This window comes from Triticum dicoccoides, chromosome 7A, assembly GCF_002162155.2.
Source record: "Triticum dicoccoides isolate Atlit2015 ecotype Zavitan chromosome 7A, WEW_v2.0, whole genome shotgun sequence".
Lineage (NCBI taxonomy): Eukaryota > Viridiplantae > Streptophyta > Magnoliopsida > Poales > Poaceae > Triticum > Triticum dicoccoides.
Genome location: NC_041392.1, coordinates 208,398,444 through 208,419,555, shown reverse-complemented (window position 1 = coordinate 208,419,555; position 21,112 = coordinate 208,398,444).

Here is a 21,112-nt window from a genome sequence, read left to right as displayed (position 1 = left end):
CATGGATTATACGCAATCTCACCCTTTCACCATTGCTAGCCTCTCTAATACCGTGCACCTTTCGCCGGTATCATACACCCACCACATACCTTCCTCAAAACAGCCACAATACCTACCTATCATGGCATTTCCATAGCCATTCCGAGATATATTGCCATGCAACTTTCCACCGTTCCGTTTACTATGACACGCTCCATCATTGTCATATTGCTTCACATGATCATGTAGTTGACATTTTAGTTGTGGCAAAGCCACCGTTCATAATTCTTTCATATAAGTCACTCATGCATCATTGCTATCCCGGTATACCGCCGAAGGCATTCATATAGAGCCATACTTTGTTCTAGTATCGAATTGTAATCATTGTAGCACCATGATCTTCATGATAGAGAGTCTCCTATGCTATCACTTTCATATACTAGTGGGAATTTTTCATTATAGAACTTGGCTTGTATATTCCAACGATGGGCTTCCTCAAAATACCCTAGGTCTTCGTGAGCAAAAAAGTTGGATGCACACCCACTTAGTTTCTTTTGTTGAGCTTTCATTTACTTTTAGCTCTAGTGCATCCGTTGCATGGCAATCCCTACTCACTCACATTGATATCTATTAATGGGCATCTCCACAGCCCGTTGATACGCCTAGTTGATGTGAGACTATCTTCTCCCTTTTTGTCTTCTCCACAACCACCATTCTATTCCACATATAGTGCTATGTCCATGGCTCACGCTCATGTATTGCGTGAAGATTGAAAAAGTTTGAGAACACCAAAAGTATGAAACAATTGCTTGGCTTGTCATCGGGGTTGTGCATGATTTGAATACTTTGTGTGGTGAAGATGGAGCATAGCCAGACTATATGATTTTGTAGGGATAACTTTCTTTGGCCATTTTATTTTGAAGAAACATAATTGCTTAGTTAGTATGCTTGAAGTATTATTATTTCTATGTCAATATTGAACTTTTGCCTTGAATCTTTTGGATCTGAATATTCATACCACAATTAAGAGAGTTACATTGAAATTTTGCCAAGTAGCATCCCACATCAAAAATTCTGTTTTTATCATTTACCTACTCGAGGACGAGCAGGAATTAAGCTTGGGGATGCTTGATACGTCTCCAATGTATCTATAATTTTTGATTGTTCCATGCTATATTATATTCTGTTTTGGACATTATTGGGCTTTATTATACACTTTTATATTATTTTTGGGACTAACCTATTAACCGGAGGCCCGACCCAGAATTGCTGTTTTTTTGCCTATTTTAGGGTTTCGCAGAAAAAGAATATCAAACGGAGTCCAAACGGAATGAAACCTCCGGGAACGTGATTTTTGGAACGAACATGATCTAGAGGACTTGGACCCTACGTCAAGCAATCAACCAGGAAGGCATGAGGTAGGGGGGCACGCCTACCCCCCCAGGCGCGCCCTCCACCCTCGTGGGGCCAATGTTGCTCCACCGACGTACTCCTTCCTCCTATATATACCTACGTACCCCCAAACTACCAGATACGGAGCCAAAACCCTAATTCCACCGCCGTAACTTTATGTATCCACGAGATCCCATCTTGGGGCCTTTTCCGGAGCTCCGTCGGAGGGGGTATCGATCACGGAGGGCTTCTAAATCAACACCATAGCCTCTCCGATGAAGTGTGAGTAGTTTACTTCAGACCTACGTGTGACGCCCCCGATTCAATCCTACACTAATCATACACGCAAACGTGTACGATCAAGATCAGGGACTCACGGGAAGATATCACAACACAACTCTACAAATAAAATAAGTCATACAAGCATCATATTACAAGCCAGGGGCCTCGAAGCCTCGAATACAAGAGCTCGATCATAGACAAGTCAGCGGAAGCAACAATATCTGAGTACAGACATAAGTTAAACAAGTTGCCTTAAGAAGGCTAACACAAACTGGGATACAGATCGAAAGAGGCGCAGGCCTCCTGCCTGGGATCCTCCTAAACTACTCCTGGTCGCCGTCAGCGGGCTGCACATAGTAGTAGGCACCTCCCGAGTAGTAGTAGTCGTCATCAACGGTGGTGTCTGGCTCCTGGACTCCAGCATATGGTTGCGACAACCAGAAAGAAAGGAAAGGGGGAAAAGGGGGAGAAAGTAACCATGAGTACTCATCCAAAGTACTCGCAAGCAAGGAGCTACACTATGTATGCATGGGTATCAAATGGAATAAGGGTATCATATGTGGACTGAACTGCAGAATGCCAGAATAAGAGGGGGATAACTAATCCCGTCGAAGACTACGCTTCTGGCCACCTCCATCTTGCAGCATGTAGAAGAGAGTAGATGGTAAGTTCACCAAGTAGCATCAAGTAGCATCGTATAGCATAATCCTAACCGATGATCCTCCCCTCGTCGCCCTGTGAGAGAGCGATCACCGGTTGTATCTGGCACTTGGAAGGGTGTGTTTTATTAAGTATCCGGTTCTAGTTTTCATAAGGTCAAGGTACAACTCCAAGTCGTCCTGTTACCGAAGATCACGGCTATTCGAATAGATTAACTTCCCTGCAGGGGTGCACCACATAACCCAACACGCTCGATCCATTTGGCCGGACACACTTTCCTGGGTCATGCCCGGCCTCGGAAGATCAACACGTCGCAACCCTACCCAGGCACAACAGAGAGGTCAGCACGCCGGTCTAAATCCTATGGCGCAGGGGTCTGGGCCCATCGCCCATTGCACACCTGCACGTTGCGTACGCGGTCGGAAGCAGAACTAGCCCCCTTATTACAAGAGCAGGCTTACGGTCCAATCCGGCGCGCGCCACTCAGTCGCTGACGTCACGAAGGCTTCGGCTGATACCACGACGTCGAGTGCCCATAACTGTCCCCGCGTAGATGGTTAGTGCGTATAGGCCAGTAGCCAAACTCAGATCAAATATCAAGATCTCGTTAAACGTGTTAAGTATGCGCGAACACCGACCAGGGCCAGGCCCACCTCTCTCCTAGGTGGTCTCAACCTGCCCTATCGCTCCGCCACAAAGTAACAGTTGGGGGCCGTCGGAAACCCAGGCCCACCTCTACCGGGATGGAGCCACCTGCCCCTTCAGCCCCCAACTCCGAACAGTACCACAGGTAATGTAACTGTGTAAAGTATATAGTATATGCCCGTGATCACCTCCCGAAGTGATCACTGCCCAGTAGTATAGCATGGCAGACGGACAAGAGTGTAGGGCACTGATGGAACACTAGCATCCTATACTAAGCAGTAGGATAACAGGTAATGGTAACAACAGTAGTAGCAAGGACAGGCTATGCATCAGGATAGGAATAACGGAAAGCAGTAACATGCTACACTACTCTAATGCAAGCAATATAGAGAAGAGTAGGCGATATCTGGTGATCAAAGGAGGGGCTTGCCTGGTTGCTCTGGCAAGAGAGAGGGGCCATCTTCGATGTAGTCGAACACACGAACATCGGCAGCGGTCTCGGAGTCTACCGGAAAGAAGTAATGGAGGGAAACACAATAAATAACAGAGCAATCAAAGCATCACAAAGCAAGATATGGCAAACACGATACTAGGGGTGACCTAACACAATAGTAGGTGATACCGGTGAAGGGGGAAAACATCTGGGAAAGTATCCCCGGAGTTTCGCGTTTTCGGACAGATGAACCGGAGGGGAAAAGTTACGTGTTTGCTATGCTAGGGACGTGTGGATGATAAACGGACCGCGTATTAGGATTCATCTCGTTGTTCTAAGGAACTTTCATGTACAAAGTATTTTCATCCGAGTTACGGATTATTTTCTATGATTTTTCGAAGTTTAAACAATATTATTGAATTCCTGAAAATTGGCTAAGTCTGAGAGTTGTTCAGTTTTTGAACATCACTTAGCTGTTTTCTGGATGCTACAACTATGGATCTGTACCTCCTATAATTTTGGGCCTTATATCAATTTTGAGCATTTTCTGTGATCTACCTGTTAGTGCCAGTTACATCAATATTGGAGTTCATTTGCTTGATCATCAACAGCACTAAAGTAGCTATGAAAATAAAGCTGTTTTCAGTTCTTCTATTAACAGAACATTGAACTTTGTGATTTTTGTAGGAATTAATTCATGCATCACAAGGATTTGGTTCAGTGGGATAAAATGGAGTTTGTCATGTATGCATTCTACTCATATTATTTTCACTCATGTTAACAATTGTTTAACCGCAGTTTAGGGGCTATCTAGGGTTACTCATTGTAGAAATACAAAAGCTAGCTAGTAGCTACAGTAGCTACAAGTACAGTAAGCAGCGGCAGTGGTTGTATTTAGGGATTTATTTAGACTGTTAATTACATGGGACCCGTATGTCATTTGTACATAGGCTAAGCTAGCCACTAATTGATCCCTAAACTAATCTAGCTCTAATCTAAATAGGTCGGCCATGCTGGGCAGTAGCAAGCCAACGATGCATGGCTAGGCACGCATGCACTGAAGTGGCAAGCAGCAGCGCTGAAGCATGCATGCGGGCGCGGCCGGCGGAGGCAAGGACACGGCAGGTCAGTGCGGGGGGGAAACCGGGCACGGGCAAGTGCGGCAGCGATTGGCGGCGGCACAGGCGCGAGTGCACGACCAGGGGGCACCAGGAGGCGAGCGGCGAACGTGCGCGGGCCGTAGCGAGGCAGCAAGCAGCAGTAGCGGGACGGATACGCGTGTGCCGGCGGTCGGGCTGTCCGCGAGCTCGGTCGGAGCTCGCACGGCATGGAACAATAGGGGCGCGGCGACGCATAGGTGAGTGTGCGTGAGGCCACGGCAGGGCGAGCAGAGTCAGGGATGCGGGCGCGAGCAGAGTCAGGGCGTTGACTGGACGGAGTGAGCGCGGGTCGGGTGCCGTGGAGATGGCCGAGGCCAGGGGGAGGGGACTGAGCTCACCGGGCAGCTCACGGAGGCCAGTGAAAGATTAGTAGCTGCAGCTGTGGCCGGAGGTGAGGAAGGTCGACGGCAAGTTCATGGTGACCGACGGGGAAGAAGAAGAAGCAGGCGGCTTGGTGGCTGCTCCCCGGCTCGTCGGCTCGGCGTAGTTGACGAATTCATGGACGATGGGGTCCCTGGACGCCTAGGAGAGGGACGACGACGACGGACGCCGTGGTGGTCGACGGTGGTGGCGACAACAACGCTCGTCGATGGCGCATCTGGAGAGGGGGGTGGAGCAGGAGGGGAGGATCGTGGAGTGGGTGAGTGGGGAGATGGGATCGAGGGGTCGGGGCGTGGCGCCCTTATCCCCTCCCGGCGCTGTCGGCGAGAGGGTGCGGCGGCGACCAAGCCCCTGTAGCGACCTGGTCGCGTGAATAGGAGAGAGAGGAGGGTTCGGTGAGGGTGGGCCGGCCTGATGGTTTAGTGGGCCAAAGCCCGGGGGTAGGCCGGTTCTTTTTATTTATTTTTTTGTTTCGTTTTGGTTTTGTTTCTTTTTATTACACTCTGTTTATATTATTTTAGTAGGCAAAAACAGCTTTACTAAAACATATGACTGGCTCTATAAATCGATTTACAAAATAACCCACAGCCACAAAAAGTTTCACACATAATAAAAATAGTTTAACATTTTAAATTAGGAAAGGTATTTAACAATTATTTTTAGTCACTGTTATATTCACAAAAGAGCATTTAAATACTTTACAAAAGTGTTGGATCACCACCATAATTAGTTATGTAATATTTCCCACACTTTGAACATTTTATTTTGCATGGTCGGGAAATTTGAATTTTAAGCTTTAATTTGAATTTGAGTTTGAACTAAGAGTTGGATCAAACAAGGATTAGCAACAGTAATGTGATGACATGGCACCATTAACGGGGGATTACTGTAGCTTAATGATTCGGGCGTCACAATTCTCCTCCACTACAAGAAATCTCGTCCCGAGATTTAACAGGGGAAGGGAGGGGGCGGGATTGGATTACGAAAATCTAACGAGTGTCCTCAATCTTGGTTGCTCTTCTTGAAGAGGTCGATCCATTACGTTTATGTCTTCATTTCTCTGCTTCAGGTTATTATGGTGAAGTCGTCCTTTTCTTCGGGCACTCCAACGTACTTACGAATAGGTAAGGGGCAGCTCAGCTACGACAGAATGTTTATGAGGGAAACCATCTGGGTTTAACCTATGAATGAGCATAAGATTATCTCTCGAGTTGAACATATAAAATACATCGAGAGTAAGGTATGAAGGTACCATAAGAGGTTCCAAGAGGATAGATGGTTGCTCGAAGTCTGAACTAGAGTGAGACAGGGGCTCAGAGCAGCGAGAGTAAGTATTGCATCTAACACCAGAATAGAGCACTAGGAAGGTGGCCCATGAATTAAATATGAAGCCAAACGTGGGGAATAAACATTAGAAACAGGGTTGTACAGGAGAGTCAGGTTTCGATCCTGTGGAACTGTGGGTTATGGGCCCACCATGTGGGTTAAAAGTAGGAAGGGCGGAGACATCTTGCGTGATCATGCAAGCAAGGTATGTCAGAGGGTGGCCTGTCGATTATGTCGGCAACAACGTAGGTACCAAGGGTGAGGGACGAAGAGAACCATTTTCCTGCTCGTTGAACGAGGCGGACCAATAGGCAAAGTTCTCGTTCATCAGTGGCTACCAGAATGTCATCAACAATAGTAACAGGGTCTCGCTGACAGAATTGTACACCTACTTATACAATATAGATCACAAGAAGGTTTAAACAAACCAATGGAAAGGAAAAGTGATTATCAGGTTTAAACAGAACAATGGAGAGGAAAATGTGTTTAAACACATATTTCAAGGGTATATTCTTCCCAAGGACAAGCAGAACATATTATCCATGACAGGATATAATGTAGAAAACTTTTTAGGTAAGGGGAGAAAAATTTAAGACATTAACCATACAACAGTGTTTCGACAATAGAGCAAGAAACATTTAGCACGGGGCTTCAAATGTTCTTGCTGAAAATCAGAGTACCACAGACATGCTTCGAGATAGCATTGCATGGTCTTCAATCAAAGGTCAGACTCTAGATACACGAAGGGATTCATCATTAAGCCAAGGAGAGGATGAGGAGGTGGCTGATGGACTCAGCGATAATACAACGAGGTATCCAAAAAGATGGATTTCCACAGTTATGTGAACAAGGAGATAACATTTGCTGGATCAAATGATATAATGATGTATGCTCAAGGAAAAAACATACACAATTTAACATTAGTGGAAAAGGGTGCCCAAAGTAGGGCCTTAGGTAGCATGATCAAATGTTAGAATGGTGATTCAGTGATCAATAGTCTAAGAATGAACGTTCGACCATTAACTTCAAAGCAATAGGGTTGCTAGAAGGGCATAATCCAAACAGCACCGTTCACCTGTTGGTATCCCGGTTAGATCCAACACGGGGACCAAGAAAGAATGGTGATGGTGATAAGTATTACCTATATCAAGAATTATTAGGAGGTGGTGAAATTCTCACGACATTCTTGACATAAAAGATGGTAATACTCCAAGGTATCGAAGAATAATTGCTGGATAGCACGGGTCTCCAGGTATAACACAAAACATGAACAAGTTTGTGTTGGAGGGAAGGCAATAATGTTGTCGGTGATAACACAAATCATCGAGGGACAAGGATGGTTACCTGTCATCATCCATTTGGTTGATATTCTGGAAGGAATCAAAATGTTGTTTGACGACCACGAAAAATTTAGTCGAGAGGCTCCTCGAAGATGTAATCGATCGGCGATGACATCAAGTCAAAAGAATGATGAAGCGAAAGGTTATTGGAACCATGGGTATGACACAAACCCGAAATCAAGTTTGCTGTTCAGGGAGAAATGATATGACGAGTAAGATCGACGTAAGATTAGATCACTTTCAAAATTTGTGCTCCGTGAAGAAGGACCAGGTAGCACAGTTAAAAATTAGCCCAATAATGGTATAGCCGATTAGGCTAGGAATGACTTTAAGGATTATTAAACTCATAAGAAACGAAAATTAATTAGGGTTATCGAACCGGAATGCGGAATCGGTTCACATATCGGTGTTCTCGGTTGACGACAACCCAAAACCCAGAAAAATTGGAATCGGTGAGAAATAACAGTTAATGAAGAACCCATAAGAAGTTATGTAGTTCCATGACATTATCAAGATATCATAGTGTAATACTCGACAGTAGATCAAAGTAAAGGTTGGACAGGTGCAATGATCTGCACAAGACAAGTACTTCAACTTGTCCGAGAAATGGTATTAAGGAGAAAATATGGTCGGAACCATGATTGCAAAGGACCAAACATAGATACAGGACGAACTTATAACAAGGGGATTATTATCATTTACAAGAAGCTTCGATGAAAAGTTCCACATCGGGTCCATGGGCATGAACACAAAGGCTCAAGGTCGACTCCCACTTCTTCAATGCATGACCTTTCATTTTACTTCTCGCATTTGATGAGGCTGTAGTGTAGAAATTTTATCTGGTGAAACAGCAGAAGAGTATGACTCGCGAAAACTTTCGGGTTCATACCATTTGGGGAAGGCATAGGTTCAACCCATCGGGGCATCTTAGGAGTATATACCACAAATCTCAAGAATAATAACACAAGCTCGATAGTAGAGCATGCCTTGAGAAAGCAGAGGATACAATTTACCAAAGGCATTATGTATCTGAGGAAAAGCTCACAGGCTTATTGAATATGAAGGACGATGTCGGATAAAATGCAACAAAGGATCTGGTGGTACACAAGGGATCTGATGTGAGCATCGGTACTCAACTACAGGAAGAAGAATGCAAGGATATCGGATTATAGAAACATCTGACTAACTCATAGCTCAAATACAAAGGAATTATGATTTCCAAATGAACGGATCAGAAGCAAATGCTCTGATTAAGGATGGATAAGCTGAGCAGGCTTAGGGGTACAATCGATGGCAATTTGATTGGTCGAGAACCAGCCCATGTTTAAAATGACGTCTGAGCTGGAAGGATGAATTCTAGGACCTGATTGAGGATTGCGAGCCTTCGCAACTTGTCGAATCAACGGACTCAAAATGATAGTGTCAAAGGATGCCAATAAGATTACTAGACTTATGAAATTAACCATAATGCAAGCGAGCACGAATTTCAAGAACAACAGGCTGTTGAGGATTTTCTGAAGATTGAATGGTATTTCGAAGACTGATGTGAAATACTTGAAACAACTGTGGATGAGTGAATACTCAATAAGTGTGAGAAACTATCCGTATGGGTATTCAGGTGGCAAAGAACTGCAAGGCAGTGGCACGAAATATTCTCGGAACAATAGAGAATTTCGGGGTATCTTGTAATAACAAGATCAACTGGAAATAAAAGTAAGAATGACAAGTGCATGTAGCTATCTATAGGGGTTGACAGTGGAAGGTAATTGCAAACGCAATGAGCACGCGTTCTCGGGATAACTTCGGAGAGTATCTTCTGAATCCTCTGATGTAGTAGGCGATCATCTGGAGTGAAGGGGCTCTCCGGGAGAAGTATTTTCGAGAACCTAAAGTTAGATTTTAGAAAAATCATTTAACCCGAGTAGAAGAGAGTTCAGAGTCCCAGAGTAAGGATCGAGGAGTAAAAGATCCTAATACCACCCAGATGGCGACGTGGGCCCGTAAGGCACACAACCATGTTAGTAAAAAAATTTGAAATGTCTAGACTCAACTTCGGCCAAGGAGTGTGGAAGGGGGATTCCTACAGGCAGTCGGCTCTGATACCAACTTGTGACGCCCCCGATTTAATCGTACACTAATCATACACGCAAACATGTATGATCAAGATCAGGGACTCACGGGAAGATATCACAACACAACTCTACAAATAAAATAAGTCGTACAAGCATCATATTACAAGCCAGGGGCCTCGAAGGCTCGAATACAAGAGCTCGATCATAGACAAGTCAGCAGAAGCAACAATATCTGAGTATAGACATAAGTTAAACAAGTTGCCTTAAGAAGGCTAACACAAACTGGGATACAGATCGAAAGAGGCGCAGGCCTCCTGCCTGGGATCCTCCTAAACTACTCCTGGTCGCCGTCAGCGAGCTGCACGTAGTAGTAGGCACCTCCCGAGTAGTAGTAGTCGTCATCAACGGTGGCGTCTGGCTCCTGGACTCCAGCATATGGTTGCGACAACCAGAAAGAAAGGAAAGGGGGAAAAAGGGGCAGAAAGCAACCATGAGTACTCATCCAAAGTACTCGCAAGCAAGGAGCTACACTACGCATGCATGGGTATCAAATGGAATAAGGGTATCATATGTGGACTGAACTGCAGAATGCCAGAATAAGAGGGGGATAACTAATCCCGTCGAAGACTACGCTTCTGGCCACCTCCATCTTGCAGCATGTAGGAGAGAGTAGATGGTAAGTTCACCAAGTAGCATCAAGTAGCATCGTATAGCATAATCCTAACCGATGATCCTCCCCTCGTCGCCCTGTGAGAGAGCGATCACCGGTTGTATCTGGCACTTGGAAGGGTGTGTTTTATTAAGTATCCGGTTCTAGTTGTCATAAGGTCAAGGTACAACTCCAAGTCGTCCTGTTACCGAAGATCACGGCTATTCGAATAGATTAACTTCCCTGCAGGGGTGCACCACATAACCCAACATGCTCGATCCCATTTGGCCGGACACACTTTCCTGGGTCATGCCCGGCCTCGGAAGATCAACACGTCACAGCCCTACCTAGGCACAACAGAGAGGTCAGCACGCCGGTCTAAATCCTATGGCGCAGGGGTCTGGGCCCATCGCCCATTGCACACCTGCATGTTGCGTACGGGGCCGGAAGTAGAACTAGCCCCCTTAATACAAGAGCAGGCTTACGGTCCAATCCGGCGCGCGCCACTCAGTCGCTGACGTCACGAAGGCTTCGGCTGATACCACGACGTCGAGTGCCCATAACTGTCCCCGCGTAGATGGTTAGTGCGTATAGGCCAGTAGTCAGACTCAGATCAAATACCAAGATCTCGTTAAACGTGTTAAGTATGCGCGAACACCGACCAGGGCCAGGCCCACCTCTCTCCTAGGTGGTCTCAACCTGCCCTGTCGCTCCGCCACAAAGTAACAGTCGGGGGCCGTCGAAAACCCAGGCCCACCTCTACCGGGATGGAGCCACCTGCCCCTTCAGCCCCCAACTCCGAACAGTACCACAGGTAATGTAACTGTGTAAAGTATATAGTATATGCCCGTGATCACCTCCCGAAGTGATCACGGCCCAGTAGTATAGCATGGCAGACGGACAAGAGTGTAGGGCCACTGATGGAACACTAGCATCCTATACTAAGCAGTAGGATAACAGGTAATGGTAACAACAGTAGTAGCAAGGACAGGCTATGCATCAGGATAGGAATAACGGAAAGCAGTAACATGCTACACTACTCTAATGCAAGCAATATAGAGAAGAGTAGGCGATATCTGGTGATCAAAGGGGGGGCTTGCCTTTGCTCTGGCAAGAGAGAGGGGCCATCTTCGATGTAGTCGAACACACGAACATCGGCAGCGGTCTCGGAGTCTATCGGAAAGAAGTAATGGAGGGAAACACAATAAATAACAGAGCAATCAAAGCATCACAAAGCAAGATATGGAAAACACGGTACTAGGGGTGACCTAACACAGTAGTAGGTGATACCGGTGAAGGGGGAAAACATCCGGGAAAGTATCCCCGGAGTTTCGCGTTTTCGGACAGATGAATCGGAGGGGAAAAGTTACGTGTTCGCTATGCTAGGGACGTGTGGATGATAAACGGACCGCGTATTAGGATTCATCTCGTCGTTCTAAGCAACTTTCATGTACAAAGTATTTTCATCCGAGCTACGGATTATTTTCTATGATTTTTCGAAGTTTAAACAATATTATTGAATTCCTGAAAATTGGCTAAGTCTGAGAGTTGTTCAGTTTTTGAACATCACTTAGCTGTTTTCCGGATGCTACAACTATGGATCTGTACCTCCTATAATTTTGGGCCTTATATCAATTTTGAGCATTTTCTGTGATCTACATGTTAATGCCAATTACATCAATATTGGAGTTCATTTGCTTGATCATCAACAGCACTAAAGTAGCTATGAAAATAAAGCTGTTTTCAGTTCTTCTATTAACAGAACATTGAACTTTGTGATTTTTATAGGAATTAATTCATACATCACAAGGATTTGGTTCAGTGGGATAAAATGGAGTTTGTCATGTATGCATTCTACTCATATTATTTTCACTCATGTTAACAACTGTTTAACCGCAGTTTAGGGGCTATCTAGGGGTTACTCATTGTAGAAATACAAAAGCTAGCTAGTAGCTACAGTAGCTACAAGTACAGTAAGCAGCGGCAGTGGTTGTATTTAGGGATTTATTTAGACTGTTAATTACATGGGACCCGTATGTCATTTGTACATAGGCTAAGCTAGCCACTAATTGATCCCTAAACTAATCTAGCTCTAATCTAAATAGGTCGGCCATGCTGGGCAGTAGCAAGCCAACGATGCATGGCTAGGCACGCATGCACTGGAGTGGCAAGCAGCAGCGCTGAAGCATGCATGCGGGCGCGGCCGGCGGAGGCAAGGCCACGGCAGGTCAGTGCGGGGGGGAAACCGGGCACGGGCAAGTGCGGCAGCGATTGGCGGCGGCACAGGCGCGAGTGCGCGACCAGGGGGCACCAGGAGGCGAGCGGCGAACGTGCGTGGGCCGTAGTGAGGCAGCAAGCAGCAGTAGCGGGACGGATACGCGCGTGCCGGCGGTCGGGCTGTCCGCGAGCTCGGCCGGAGCTCGCACGGCATGGAACAGTAGGGGCGCGGCGACGCATAGGTGAGTGTGCGTGAGGCCACAGCAGGGCGAGCAGAGTCAGGGATGCGGGCGCGAGCAGAGTCAGGGCGTTGACTGGACGGAGTGAGCGCGGGTCGGGTGCCGTGGAGATGGCCGAGGCCAGGGGGAGGGGACTGAGCTCACCGGGTGGCTCACGGAGGCCGGTGAAAGATTAGTAGCTGCAGCTGTGGCCGGAGGTGAGGAAGGTCGACGGCAAGTTCATGGTGACCGACGGGGAAGAAGAAGAAGCAGGCGGCTTGGTGGCTGCTCCCCGGGTCATAGGCTCGGCGTAGTTGACGAATTCATGGACGATGGGGTCCCTGGACGCCTAGGAGAGGGACGACGACGACGGACGCCGCGGTGGTCGACGGTGGTGGCGACAACAATGCTCATCGATGGCGCATCTGGAGAGGGAGGTGGAGCAGGAGGGGGAGGATCGTGGAGTGGGTGAGTGGGGAGATGGGATCGAGGGGTCGGGGCGTGGCGCCCTTATCCCCTCCCGGCGCTGTCGGCGAGAGGGTGCGGCAGCGACCAAGCCCCTGTAGCGACCTGGTCGCGTGAATAGGAGAGAGAGGAGGGTTCGGTGAGGGTGGGCCGGCCTGATGGTTTAGTGGGCCAAAGCCCGGGGGTAGGCCGGTTCTTTTTATTTATTTTTTTGTTTCGTTTTGGTTTTCTTTCTTTTTATTACACTCTGTTTATATTATTTTAGTAGGCAAAAACAGCTTTACTAAAACATATGACTGGCTCTATAAATCGATTTACAAAATAACCCACAGCCACAAAAAGTTTCACGCATAATAAAAATAGTTTAACATTTTAAATTAGGAAAGGCATTTAACAATTATTTTTAGTCACTGTTATATTCACAAAAGAGCATTTAAATACTTTACAAAAGTGTTGGATCACCACCATAATTAGTTATGTAATATTTCCCACACTTTGAACATTTTATTTTGCATGGTCGGGAAATTTGAATTTTAAGCTTTAATTTGAATTTGAGTTTGAACTAAGAGTTGGATCAAACAAGGATTAGCAACAGTAATGTGATGACATGGCACCATTAACGGGGGATTACTGTAGCTTAATGATCCGGGCGTCACACTACGGGTCCATAGTTATTAGCTAGATGGCTTCTTCTCTCTTTTTGGATCTCAATACAAAGTTCTCCCCCTCTCTTATGGAGATCTATTCGATGTAATCTTCTTTTGAGGTGTGTTTGTTGAGATTGATGAATTGTGTGTTTATGATCAAGTTTATCTATGAATAATATTTGAATCTTCTCTGAATTCTTTTATGTATGATTGGTTATCTTTGCAAGTCTCTTCGAATTATCAGTTTGGTTTGGCCTACTAGATTGATCTTTCTTGCAATGGGAGAAGTGCTTAGCTTTGGGTTCAATCTTGCTGTGTCCTTTCCCAATGACAGTAGGGGCAGCAAGGCACGTATTGTATTATTGCCATCGAGGATAACAAGATGGGGTTTATATCATATTGCATGAGTTTATCCCTCTACATCATGTCATCTTGCTTAAAGCGTTACTCTGTTCTCTTGAACTTAGTACTCTAGATGCATGCTAGATAGCGGTCGATGTGTGGAGTAATAGTAGTAGATGCATGCAGGAGTCGGTCTACTTGTCTTGGACGTGATGCCTATATACATGATCATACCTAGATATTCTCATAACTATGCTCAATTCTGTCAATTGCTCAACAGTAATTTGTTCACCCACCGTAATACTTATGCTCTCGAGAGAAGCCTCTAGTGAAACCTATGGCCCCTGGGTCTACTTTCCATCATATTAATCTTCCAATACTTAGTTATTCCTTTGACATTTATTTTACTTGCATCTTTATCATAAAAATACCAAAAATATTATCTTATCATATCTATCAGATCTCATTCTCGTAGGTGATCATGAAGGGATTGACAACCCCTTTATCGCGTTGGTTGCGAGGAGTTTATTTGTTTGTGTAGGTGCGAGGGACTCGTGCGTGGCCTCCTACTGGATTGATACCTTGGTTCTCAAAAACTAAGGGAAATACTTACGCTGCTCTGTTGCATCACCCTTTCCTCTTCAAGGGAAAATCAACGCAGTGCTCAAGAGGTAGCAACAAGCTAGTCAAGTAGAGGCATACTAGTGACACTCTGTTTGTCTATATATTCACACATGTACTAAGTTTCCGGTTAATACAATTCTAGCATTAATAATAAACATTTATCATGATATAAGGAAATATAAATAACAACTTTATTATTTCCTCTAGGGCATATTTCCTTCATAACGGCAGCAGAGGAACACGCGCGCCCTCGCCCGAGAGCAGTATCAGGCGGTCCGTGCCATGACCAGACTGCAACCGAAGGAGGACAGGGATGGCGAGGACAGCGATGGTGACGAGCAGATCCGGCTCGATCCGTACTGTGTCTTTGACTGGTACTTCCGCGAGAAGGCCGGGAAGGTCAAGGGCAGCCGTGCATGAACTCCACCATAGCCAAACATGCCAAATTTTGGTAGTCCGATGGCATGTTTAGTGTAGTGTGATGGAGTAGCCGGACGATGCGTGTGCGTCGACATAGTTGCGTGAGTTTGTATGGATTTGAGATATGGTAATTGAGGTGTCCGGATGTGGATTGCACTTTTTAGGAGTGTCCGGTCAGTGCTTGCGGATGCGCCTGAACGCGTTCGTGGGCATTTGAGGGGCCGAATTTGCCAAATCCGGCTATAGATGCTCTTACTATTTGCGGAGGGAGAGTTGACCAAGCGCATCTCAGGCGGCCTCGGGTTTCTACAACCCTACACCGGAGGTGGTTAACGACAAGCTGAGTTGTCAAAAAAATATCGTTCTTGGAAGACAAACACACACTCTAAAAGATAGGGCACTAATCTGCGCCGGCACACCGGCCCAACCGTTCGGCCGGTCGCGTCAAGGCCGTTGGATTTGAGCCGCGTGGGCCATTGGATCAGGCGGAAAAAGGGTTTGCCCCGCAGCTTCTTCTTCCTCTCGCTGGAATCACATCTCCCACTCAGTGCGCACATCCTCTCCCCTCTGGTGGCTGACCTCATCGCCGGTCCCCACACCCGCCGGTCGTCCTCGTCGCCGGTCCCCACCCCCGTCGTCTGTCCTTGTTGTCGCCTTGACCCATGAAACAGCTGCACCTACAGTTGTAGCTCTCAGCAGCGACGAGTGATGCTCAGGTTGCAGCTCCGCCACCGCCCCTCACCGCAGCCCTGTTGCCATGGCCACGCTCAACCATTCCTTTCTCCTTCATCATCCACGTGCAGATATATTTTGCTTCAACCATGGTTCATTTTTGCTACGACCGGTGACAGGAATCGCTACAACCATTCATGTCAATAGTCACGGCGGCGACCATGATTTGCTTCAACCTTCGTTGGGTTTTGCCAGGAGTAGCAAGACGTGGCACTGGTTGTAGCTTTTCCCGTTGTCGATTGCAGCAAAAAATCGCATGCAGCTCCTATCGGTGACGACCACAGCTCCGGTGAAGGAGTGACGCCATTGCATCAATGGTGAGGTGCCAGTTCTAGCTTTTTGTCGCCGGGTTGAAGCTTTTCATGTCAACGATTGCAACGTTTCCGTTGTGTACTTGTGGGTTGAAGCTTCCTATAAAGCCAGTTGAAGCTTTTTATAAAACCGGTTGAAGCTTTTTAATTCAACGATTGAAGCTTTCCAAAATGATGGATGTAGATTTTTTTTATTTCATAGTGGTGGGTTGAAATTTCTCTACTTCACCGTTTGAAGCGTTTTCAAATATGGGTTGAAGCTTTCACATGAACTATTGAAGTTTTTTTAGTTGTACGGGGTCCATCGAAGCTCTTTCAAACTATAGTTGAAGCTTTCATATGAACGATTGTAGCTTTTTCAGTGCATGGTGTCTTGTTGAAGCTTTATATACCGCTGGTTGAATCTTTCGAATCGAACAGTTGTAGCTTTTTTGGTTGTCGGTTGCAACATCGGTGGAGGAGCAAAATGCTTTCAATTTTGTTTGGAAGAAGATGGTTGCAGCAGCAGGGAGAGGAGGTCGCGCCGCCATGCTGGTAGCATCTCTGGTGGACGGTTCCCGCAGCTCTCGGATGGCTTATCCATGGCGGCTTTCAACTTCGGCTCGCCGGGGAGGAAGGAACCTGCAGCCGCGAGCAGCAGAAAGAAGTGGGCATGGCGCTGACGTTGAAGTTATGGACCTGCGCGGGATTGGGGTTAGCTGTGGTGAGATCTGAAGGAGGAAGAGGAGGGGCGTGGCCACCCCCATGCGTGGACGCGGCTGAGAGAGAATTTAGGAGGAAGAAGGGGATCGGGAGGACGAAGGTAGCGAGGAACAAGGGGATCGGGAGGAAGAAGAAAAGGCAGGGGCAGGTGGGTCACGCGAGGCATACGATGGCCTCGATCGCGTGGCTCGCGCGGGACCGGCCGAAAGTTTTGGCCGGTGCGCCGCGTAGAAATGTTTCCCTAAAATATATCATGTTGAACCAAATAGTAAGGGGAGGGGGTCCATGGCATCATTTGCCCCAAGGTAGTGATGCAGCTGCAGAGTTGTGCAGGATGCCTCATGCATGGGAAAATAGCCAACAACCCTATATCTACCTCGCTCAGGGGCGGAGCCAGGCCCCGGGCACCTAGGGCCCAGGCCCGGGGTGTGAGAAGTGTTTTAGCCCTATACCTATGCATATTTTGTACTAGGCCTGGGGCGCAGCCCAGCACAGCCTGGGCACACACAAAGCTCGAAGCCTCGTACGAACGCTCCCCTTCCAATCGCCGCGAACTGCCGACCTAGAGACAGATCGCACGTACGCACCGCCGCTTGCCCTGCTCGGCGCTGCTGTCCGCCGTCTTCCTCACGACCTCGACTACCCCTCCCCTCCCGTGGGCACTGCACGCCCCCTTCTACCGTTGCCGCCCGGGCCTCAAACGTCGTATTGTTGCGATGCAGTTGTGTGCATGTCCCTGCATCCGCAGCGCGCACATGATTCCACCCCTACTGCTAGCCTCCCCGGCCTAAGCACCGGCCCCTGGTGTTGCTTCTGCAGCCGCCCGGTACTCCATTCTCCAACATTGGTAGGTTTTCTATGCCTAGAATTATCATAAATTGCATTGACATTTACTGTGTATATGTATTGATGGATCTTAAATTGATGAATTTTTTATATCAATTCAATTTCATGTTTTAGAAAATATAGACGATGAAGAAACTGTTTTTTCATCAGTGCTCATAAGTCCTAACATGAGTGTCTATTTTGTTGGATTGTTATACATTGAGTTCATATTCTAGTGCAATTGCCAATTGGGTCATATATTTGTGTGTTTTTCATATGCGGTATATTTTACGATAGTGAAGAACTTTTGCAGTTTTTATGTGTGATGGTAACTTTCCATGTTGCCGAAAAAATTTTAGGCCCGGGGTTTACATTAATCCTGGCTCCGCCACTGGCCTCGCTTGTGGGGCTTATCCATAGAGATCGCACGATCATGTTGTTGTACAATCACCTTTAACTGTCCATGAGGCCTATTATCAGTCTTTTTGGAAAAATATTGGTTCCTCGTTTGACACAGTGGCTCTCTTGGCATGACTAGTAGACTCAGGAGGAATAATGTGCGAACCAACTTGTGGTTGGATGGTTAGAGAGACTGTGGTATCCCCAGCCCACCAGGGTTCAAAACCTGGTGCTCGCATTTATTTCTGAATTTATTTCAGGATTTCTGGCGATGCGCATTCAGTGCGAGGAGATGTTCCCGTCGACGACAAGGCGCCTACAGTGACTTCGCAAATCTCAAGATGATATGCCGGCTCAGTCTTTCGGAGGTGCTCATAAAGGTAGGGTGTGCATGTGTGCCTTTATAAGGGTGAGTGTATGCGCGTGTATATGAGCGCTTATGTTTGTACTGATGTTCAGGAAAAAGAGAAATAATGTATTTCTCTTCTTCAAACTCCTACTCGATCGTGTTTCTCATAGCCCCACTAGGCCACTACCACCAACACCTGGATTGTCTCTGGTGAACCGCTTGGATGGGCAGAGGGCATCCTCGGAATTGGTTGAAACTTGACGACAAATATACGTGATTTAGAGAATACGAAGCATAGATAAGTGGGCATGCACTTATATGGAAGTCGAAAAGTCACAGAGAACAAGAAAAAAATTAGGCCCTTTGCTTCAGCCCCGGACAGTTCCACCAAGAGATTTTCAATCTCCAGCTGAGGAAAAGAGGCCGATTTTTCTCGCGCAAAAATTGGCCATGCACACATTTGGAAACACGATAACCTAGTTGGTACAAGGAACTTAGGACTAGATATTGAGAAGGGAGTGCGTCCTAAGATTACATATGAATCAGAGAAAATTTAACCTCGAAACAACCAAGGAGGCAAAGCTCACCGTGGGAGGAGGCTCCTACAACAGACTTGACGGTTCCCTCGGTCCTTTCCGTCATGGTGATGGACTACGGTAGCTCTGACGAAGGTTGACGAAGCCGACAAGAATCAACCCCAGCGGAGACATCCCCCTCCACCAAACGAAGAAATTTGCAATGGAGAATGTAGATCAAAGGTGGTGGAGTGGAAGGGAAGGAGGAGCCGGGCCCAGGGTATCATAATATAAATTCATCTCACCATAAACGAAACTGCTCCGCGTACGATTATTTTTCGTCGGACAACGATACGACCAGACTGCAAATGATATGGCCCACAAACTGAATCATCTACAACTTGTCTCTAATTGTACATGTTGGACGGGAATTGATCGTACGTATAGCAAAGTTGTAGATGAAAATTTGCTACATATGTACATAAAATTGTATCATAAACATTTAGTAGTTCATATGGAAAAGTAATGCCCATATATGTTGAATCAAGTTATTATCACCTTCTACTTTTCACATTTTAGTGTATAGTTTCAAAATTACTAAAAGCATTTAGAACCTACTATAGTTTGGATGGCTAACAAAGGTAGTTATACCCCAGTCCACTAGAGATCAAACAATGAATTTTATCTCCCAAAATGAAATATTTTTTACCATAAAACAGCAGGAGAGGCTCCTACTGCATTTCTCATTCCAAATATAATAAGATACAAATATACATATTTACAAGGGACCCTTACTAGTTTGGATAGGGAAAGGAAATATCAAAGCACTAGGCACTACTAAAAAGGATTATGGAAGGTAGGCTACAAAGGTATATATGAAAGGATTGTGGGTCTCCTTGGCTCTATGGGAAAGAAGAGAAAAATCCTCTTTAAATCTTGTTAACAAGGATGTGATGGTGGGTGATATCCACCTGAAATGATTATTATTCCTCTTTCCACAAACTTGAGGAGGCTACCAGGGAAATTTCCATGGACATGGACCTGCCCTAACCATTCTTAGCCTTGGTTACCATTTGAAACCTAGAAGTTGAGTAGTTAAAGTGAATAACCAGGTGAGCCCAACATGATTGACTAAATTGGCATTTAAAGATCACGTGCTCAAATGTTTTTCAATATGCACACCAAAAAGCAGGCATTTGATGTCGTTACCAACAATGTAGTGATGTCGTATAAGCATGTTGCAGGTGTTGAGTCTATCAGAGAGTAGTAACCAACCCAAAATTATGATTTGGCTCTCATAATCCACCTGTAAGCTTGGTGAACTTGGACATCTTTGAAGTAAAACATATAGTAATGACTGGATTTAATATCCCTTGATCCCCAAACATAATGTCAAACGTTATGCATGGAATTCTCAGGCCCAACTGAGCAGTCCGCTATTGCAGGCTACGTACCTCATCATGGACTTGCATGAACAGGGGAAGATGAAACGCCTCTCTGAGTGTCATGACCCCCTACAAAATCCTTGACCAATACATCATCATTAATGGCAAAGGAGAAAGCGCGTTGAGACACTGAAAGAAGACCTTAAATTTTCGATGGAGAAGATATTAATGGCATATGCTCATGGCGGTTCTATCAATCTAAAAACTCCACAACTAACTTCCCCTTTTACTTTCTCTCTCCTTTCCTGCTTCGATTTGGGAGTTGTGAGGGATGCTTCCACTCCTCTCCTTCTCTTTTCTAACGGCTTTGGATTAGAAGCGGCGGCCAAGCCGCGTGTAGTCTATGAGGTTAGCTGACCCCACATACCCCATATCTTTTCTATAAACACCTCTTTGGTTTTCTAAAATTTACGGCAAATCCTTACAACTTAAAAAGATTGACCCACAACTTATTAGTGACCCCATTGATTTTTTTGTTGGCGGTTTTATCAATCTAAAAACTCTACAACTAACTTTTCCCTTCACTTTCTCTCTCCTTTCCTGTTTCGATTTGAGAGTTGTGCGGGACGCTTCCACTCCTCT